Source organism: Stegodyphus dumicola, chromosome 3 (genome assembly GCF_044657685.1).
Source record: "Stegodyphus dumicola isolate Sdum_Otavi_A_Nest chromosome 3, ASM4465768v1".
In the NCBI taxonomy this organism is placed as follows: Eukaryota; Metazoa; Arthropoda; class Arachnida; order Araneae; family Eresidae; genus Stegodyphus; species Stegodyphus dumicola.
The window spans coordinates 35,049,398-35,057,968 of NC_140770.1; positions in this window are offsets into that span (position 1 = coordinate 35,049,398).

Sequence of the window (8,571 nt, forward strand, 5' to 3'; positions counted from 1 at the left end):
ATAGCATCTGTATTGGGTATTTTATTGGAACCTGTATCCGAAAATGACTTCTTATTCTATTTGATTGTTTTTATTTTTTATGTATATTTAATTTTTATTTATTCAATCTATTTTTAAAATTTTTTTCTCTAACTATAAAATGACGAATGAGCAAAAAATAGTAAAATTTTGGAAAACTGGAATAACTTTAGAAACTCGGTGTAAAAATTGATATATTCATCAATATTTTTTTATTTGTACAATATATTTAGTTTTTAAATAGGGAAGAAATATAGTAAAATTTAAATAGCTAAAAGAACACAAGAACTTTCATGCGAAAATGTTTTGCTGTATTGTTTTCTTTTTTCTTTCGGCATGCGAAAACTTTAAATGCACAGAATAAAACTCTCAAGATCAAAAATCTGAAGCAACGTTGGAGCCTACAGAAGAAAATAACTTATTCTTCCGTATTGTCACTTACGACATATATCATAAAACGAGAAAAAGAAAATAGAAGATTTTTCTAAACCCAAACAATGATTGGCACCTGCAACTGAATTCGATTTGCTCATCATTTTTTATTCACTTACTGGAACATCCATAAAATCTGAAGAAAAAATTAGCAAAATCTGAAAAGCTGAGAAAAATTTAGAACTGTATCCTAAAATATTTCGTTCTCCGACTCTCAGACTCTAATTCTTAACTGGAAATAATAACATATGAAAATCCTAAAAGCTAAAACATTAGAGTATGGATACGAAAAACATTTGTTCCTACCTTTGATTTATTCTCGAAAATCTGAAATCATTAATGGGATCATAAAACTGTAAACCATAGTTTTATGCATAGTACTGACGTATCTGACAATATTAACATTAATTCCACTAAGAAGAAAGAAACATTAAATGGATGTCCAATTGTTTTTGCTACGCAAAGTCAATGACTGGTTCCGAAGATATTTTTCTTATTGTCACACTACAAGCTATTCTCTGATGTTGAACCCTGATATTAATCTAAAGCATGATACACCCGGCATTGCTCCGCTGCTTCAATTATTATTAATGATCAATTATTTACTCTTTATTCCTTTTATTATATTCGTTTAAAGATCAGCATGGATAACATAACATTTCGGCTTTTATTCAAAATTATTCATAATTCATACATTATTTTTTGTTATTGTAAATACTTGTTTTTTCTTTTTTTCTTAATTTTTTTTATTATTATCCATTTGAAAACCGTCATGGATTAAGTTTACAATTTTGGATTTCACTCAAAAATTTTCTATATAAGATTTAAGATGTATTATTTCTTGTTATTATTTTAATGATGCGATTTTTTTAATTATTAATTCTTTGTTCTTTTTATTTCGTAATTTTAAAAAACTACATGGATAATAATGTTAAGTCATTTTAGGGACGTTTGATTTTTAACGTAATTCATAATTTCTTAATTATTTAAGTTTATAATTGGAATAACTTGTTCCTAAATATTTGTATAAAATTTTAAAACAGATAATAATTGAATTACCCTCCTTAAGTTTAAAACTTGAGAATGCAAATCCAAGTTATTATTGTGAGTGTCCTAAGTGAGTATTTGAGAAGTCAGGGAGAATTAGAATGATTTTAAAAGTTTACTTTTCAGAGGCTGCAAATCGCGAAGTTCTCACTTTTGAATGCAGAAATTTTACAAAAGAGGGAATAAATTGTCTTTTAATTTCAAAGAAACATTTTCCCTGCGGCGGAAGAGTGTCCGTGGCCTGAGTTCGTTACTATTTTGGGACAAGGTGACGGATAGGGCAGTCATTTTAGGCCAGGGTTTAAAACAAACTATAAAAAATTACACATTATTAGAATCTGAAATATTTGTGTGTAATTATTTTATGGAGAAAAATTAGCAATCGAAGTATCAATGGTAAAGATGTTGTAATTGAAAATTTGCTGTAATTTGTGATTAGTTAGGCAAGAATAAAATTTTAAAATTTTGAGCTCAATATTGGCGTAAGACAAAAGCTCTTCAATGGCGTACCTAAGTCAGAATAATTAAATTTTGCTTTACGTTTCTTGAGGTTTGATATTGGGAACTGAGTTATATTGGTTGTTAAGGAAAATGTCGGAAATAAAAATTTTGATTTATGGATTAATAAAGAGTTATAGGTTAGGTCAATTGTGTTGTTTCGTGTTTTCAGATTTCGGAGTATGAATTTTGTTGTATTATTTAAGCAGAGATGTATTTAATTAGTAATTTGGTTACAAGTTCTGCTAGTCCATTTAACGATATTTAGTTACGAAGAGTGATCTAAAACATTCTGTTCTCTTCAGGTTGTTGATGGAATCAGGCTCGTGATTAAAATTTTAGGAAATTAAGCATTACTTATATATAATTACTGTTTATTTTGTTAAAAATAAACTTTCGATGTGTAATGGAGAATGGATATTTAAATGCGAATTTTATATTGGACAGAATTTTTCATTTAATCCATTTTCTCCCTTTAATACTTCCAGTTATTTGTAGTCTTGCTTATGAATTTTGTCATGCTTCCGGTTGCCAATCATATTTCAAGGCGTATGCTTCATTATTTAGACTTATTAAGTGTTTACTAATAGGGATACGAGAAAACTTGTTGCTGTAAATTATTAACGTATTTTCTTCTTTATGTTGAAATGCTGCTAATGACGGTAAATTTTAAATGAAGCTAACATCTTCTTTAGCATATGGATTCATTATTACAATTTCAACGTGTGTAGCAGTTCAAACAGAAATGGGACGAAATTACTGCATGGATTCGAGCAATTTACGGTCTACCACCTTGCCTTCCTCAATCATGATGGCATGAATATTTTATTACGGGAAAAAGACGATTTGCTATGAAAACTTTTTAGTGCTGTTTCAAATTAAATATAATTCAATTCTATAAAAAAATGCAAAAGAAAAATATTTCTTAATTTGATTTTACATATAAACAGTGAATGATATTTAGTGACTAATAATCTAATCTGAAATCTTCCAACTTAATATACAGTTGAGAGGCCAGAGAGATCTGGCATTACATAAATTTATTAAACATTAATTATTCTAATTCATAATATTATGGTTATTTGATAGTGTTACTGAAAATATTTCCATTTAATCTTAATTAGTATAACCGCTCTTCTCAGAATTTAATTTCTTATCAACTTAAGGAAATCATTATTTACCTGATGTGAAATCATAGATTTTTGTTATGTTTAAATTTGATGATAATATTTTAAGGATAAAAACTACGATTTGTTGTCTAGAATTTTATAGTACATGGTATCTTTTATATATTTTGTGCATATGAATTTATGGGGAATTTATCGATAGTTCAAAAAGAATACCTGTTCCATCCAGTATTGTTACCAAACAAATGTGAATTTACTAGGATATTGAGTAAATCGAACACATGAATAATTATCAGGCTAGAGCTCAAGTAATACGAAATATATTTACGGGAAAGGTTTTGGACAATTCAAGTCACATAAATAATTAAATATGTTTTTCATAACAGCAAGGTTTATGAACAATTTAAAGTTAAATCTATATGAAGTGAACCTACATATGTTTGCAACCAGATTAATTTACAAATTGTGTAGCTTTCCAGTTTGTAGGAATTGAATTTGAATACATTCATTAAATACAAATTACGAAGTCCAAGGAAACATTTTAAGAATTTAAGAAAATATTTCAGACAGGAATTTTTCAGTGAGCGTATTCATAAATGCAATGATAAATGTTGATTGAACCCAAAATTGGTGAAATAGATTTAATGATAATAAAAGATGATAATAAAAATAGTTTATTTTGGTTCATAACAAACATTATTGAACAGATGCCTGAGTGAGATAGGAGAGTTCGTAACTTTAGTAACCAACAGAGAAGAGTCTTGAGATAGGTGCAGCTTGCTTTTCCTTTAGAACTGCAATCTATTAGAATAGTGTAAACGGAGAGTAAGAAAACAGGAGAGGAAGAACTTAATTCTCACAAGACTTCTGGATTTAAGATGAGTTTGTCTCCTGTAGGAAAGAAAAGACATAGCTCTTCTGGTAGGAGCTAAGTGGATTTAGTCAACTATAATTGTTATATATTTGAGACTCTTCCTAAAATCTGAAAAGTGGGGGGGGGGATGTTACGACTCAAGTGAACTGAAGCTGAGTTAGAGCGAGTTTAACTTCTAGAGTACATAAGAATAAGAGTTAGTCTTTTGTTAAAGTTCGGTGTTGTGTGAGTGTGTGACATTCATTTATGCATTTCCATGACTTTCGGAATGATGCTTGTCTTCCTAGACCTTATGAAACAATTTTTTACGTACATGCGAACGCATGAATTAAATGTTTCTTTTTCGATCCCAACACGAGCTAAAATCTTCTTTCGAAGGCTTCGAGAGTGGCAGAAATTTTTCTAGAAGCGTTAGAGAAGATTTCTAAAGGTGTATCCCAGGCTACGTGTATTTTTTGTCCCTCCGAAAGGAAATTATAAGTGTAGCGGGAGTCAGGAAATGTGATAGACTTTAAATAAGACGCTTTTCGAATTCATACTCGTAGATTAGAGAATATTCCTCCCGTTCTCTGCGACCCAAACTGTTTGCTGGCTGATCACAGCAGGGAGGGGTTGTCCCGGTTTTCTTCTTGATAGATGATCCTCTCCTCCTTCTTCGCCACTCCTGTTCTCCAGTCGCAGAGGAGGTATTAGGGGTCTTTCCACCAACTTTCCACTTCCCCGGGCAGCTACTACTTCACCGCTGCTGTCCACCCATACTCTCCTCTCTGTTCGTCGAAACGGTGAAATTAATTCCTATTGGGTCCATCGGCATGTTAAAAAATGGCAATGCGTTCAGGTCACGGACTGCTTCCTCGGCACCGGAAATGTGCCTTTAAAAGAAAATTTTCTGCTGTTTTGCGGAGTTTCCACATTCAATAAAAGGGAAGTGCGCACTGTACAGCTTTCAGAAAGAGGTAAACATTTAAAATCATTCTATCTAATGTTCTCTAATTTCTATAATATCCTCTCATGCTCTTGTGTTTGCTTCCACAGAACCGACCTTTAGATTTTATGCCTTATTAGTTAAACTCCAATCTATAAAGGTACTTATTGTTTGCTTTGGAAGTTTACTTAAATAGTTAGAAAATAACTGTTCCAATTTAGAACTAAAACAATTAAAAAGTTGTTAATTATCCTTAGAGTAAAACGTCCCTGAAGTGATATAACACTATAACGTTTTGGTTTCGTTCAAAATTAGTTGATAATTTTATTTATTATGTTTTCTTATTATTTTTAACATGTGATTTTGCTTTTTAATTTTTACTATTTCTTGATTTTTTATTATATATTTTTAAAACCTACATGGATAATATAAAATTTCGGCTTTCAATCAAAATCTAATTCTTTGGTTCTTTTTATTTTAGTCATTTTATTTTTTCCCTTGAGTTTTCCACTCTTTTTGAAATACAATTCGGATATATATCATTTCGGCGTAAAATAAAGAAAAAATTAATTTTATGTCTCTTGATTTGATCTGTCTGTTCTTATTTTGTTACATAATAATATAGGCATATATTATTTTAATTTAGAAAAAAAAAGAGATTGTGTCAAAATGGAAAATGCATAATCCATTTGGACGGAAGCCACGCCCTTCTCTAAAAATTAATCGTGAGGTAATTTATTAAAAATTTTAAGAAACGTTTCAACATATCTGAGAGCTATGGACGTATTTACATTGTGTTGTTCAGAGGCCAATATTTAGAGTAAAGAAGCCGTCGTAGGACAACACACTTTATTTACACGAATAATGACTAAAAAGATGACACAGGAAATCATACTGACCATCACACAGCACATAACAGCTCACCATCTCCATACGCTCGAATGACAGATGTGTCGGGAGAAGAGACAGCTGCGCCATCATAATTAATACGCATGCGCATAAAAAAAAACGTTCGCTCGCCTCTACCCAACACATTGCATTAACCTTTTAAGCACAAATGAGATTTCGAAGAAAATATTGCCGAATAACTATAACATAATTTTGAAACGTATGATCCACTCGGATGACATTTGCTATTATACATTTAATTTCTTGAAGAATCCCTTGATGCCTTTCTTACGAAACAGATTTCCAATTGCTTAGCATCTTTTTAAAAATTGTGACCATCAAATTGTAAGAAAACTTTAAATAACGACTTTTATTTAAGCTCGAATTGATTAGATTTAGAAAAGTTGGATTTTGGTAATTTGGGTAGCCGCATACTAACCAAATTTCGCCTAACTCAGTTGGCTCGAGCTTCAGGCCTTGATTCAAGCAAATTGCTAGCGGCAGGATATTAACTGGTAAAATGGGCAAGTGAAAGCAAACCTGCGAGCGTCGCTGCCAAACACTTTATATCTAAAACAATGCAAACAAACCCTTAGCTTTAAATGCACTCATGTCCATAAATTAAGGATAATTCGGAGTCACGCGGAAATCGAACTCTAAAATATATATATCACCTGTAAAATCACTACACACATCTTCAAAAATCATATGCAAATTTCAGGAAGTAACCAGATGACACCGATGGTACGTCATAATGACGAGAGTGTAAGAGAGTGATATATAAGGAATACAGGCAAAAACGTAAAATTGTTCGCAGGCGCTTTATAAGCATTTCAGTGCAATAACCGAATAGTTATAACCCTTAATGGTCTCCTTCATTACCCTTCAGCCAGTGCTTTTTCTTAATCACCTCAGTTTTCTTAACGAAGTTGTGGAGGTAATTGCATTAAGTTGCAAAGGTACTCCGGAAAATATCGCCTTGGGCCGAATAGTTATGACACAAAGGATGCATTTGGATGATTTTTTACGTGGTAGAATTATCGGCCGTGTGGAATGTTGGCCTACCCTATAGGGTTTATATTTATTTTAACTAACCTTTATTTTAAGTTTAAGCTATCTTTCGTGTCAAGCCTTTACTTTCCCCTGGAATTGCCAATGCCAGAGTATGTAAATTTTAGTAGAACGCGCAGAGTATTCAAATTTTTAGCAGAAGTAATTTTGAGTTAAATAGAAGGGAAATGAGTTTGTAAGTGTGCTTCTTGATACACGATCGTGAAGGTTGCTAGGTAGAAATTTAAGAAATTTAAGCCATCACCACAACTGCTTCTGAATTTACATAAAATTTATAAGCATGTTTATGTATAAATTTAAATTCAGAAGTTTGAAAATTATCATTATTTTATGTTTTGGTATTTTCAGAAGATCATCTCATTGTTTCCAAAATTTTGTGGTTTTCCAGTATATACTGTACTTTCTTGCATACCTCTTAGCTTTTTAGTGACAGATTCTAAATTTTTTTTTTAAATATTAACATGATTTAGCTTTCTCCAGTGCATTAAGCTCTCGTAAGTTTTAAAATGATGTCAACCATATAGTGATTATTTTCATCTTATTAACAAAAACAAACCCTCACACTTTACTAGGGCTTTCAGCGTCCAGGGACATCTCAAGATCTTGTGCCCCTCTTGTTTGCCAAGAATGGAAAATATTTTATTCTAAAATTTCATAACATCAGTTCGGCACTCCGTGGTTGCTGCGCTTGGGGATAAATGTTCTCTAGCTATGTCTCATTTGTGAAGTTCAGGTCGTACGTTTCCTATCTAACTCTTGAACTTTATGTCAGCTTTGTACAAGAACTGATTCATCATAGAGAAGACACAGGAACTGATATTCAGTCTATGATTTCAATGAGTCAGCCGCACATTCACTTTCTCTAATTATTTCTAGATCATTTCAGGTTTAAGGAGTAGCAGAGATAACAATACAAATGGGTGAGGTTCAAGTTACAGGGATTGAAAAAATGAAGATAATATTATTGGATACTTTAATGTTAACCTTTAACTGCTGTGAGCGGTCTGAGAGACTACTGAGGATTTTCTAACCGTCATATCCACCCCTAAAAACGGAAAATGGTCCCTTTCCTTCCTCTTACCCCCACCTGTCTCCGTTTGATGATGAAAATATAGAAATAAGTGATGTTAAGCTTAAATTAACTACTTTGAAATGCATTAGTGCTGATTTAATGACTCTTGACAACGAAATATCAGAACTTGCCTTAAGTGCTGACGATAATAGTAAAAAATATTCTGATGAATTTGAAGCTGTAGAAGAATATAAAGTCAAATTTCATGAAGCTATAGTTTGCGTCAATTCTTTATAGAGAGTAAATCATAACCAAATGGGAATATATTAAGTAATGAGAATTCAAAAATAAAACTTCCCAAACTTGAACGAATGAAATCTGGCTTGTTGAAGTTAAAGAATGCTTGTGTTTCTGGAGAGAGTTTAAATGAATTCACGATCATAAAGAAATTGAGTTGGAAGAGAAATTCCAATATTTAATATAGTGTATCAAGAAAGAAAGAGATCATTGATAGCTATTCAACTACAGCATAAAATTATACGAAAGTGATTAAGCAAGATTTGGCCGTGAGGAATTGTTAGTGGAATATTATATGTTCTTGAACTATTGACTTTAGTTGTTAAAAATGCTACCAAATCAAGACTTAGTATCACTCAGTTATATGATAAACTTGAATCCA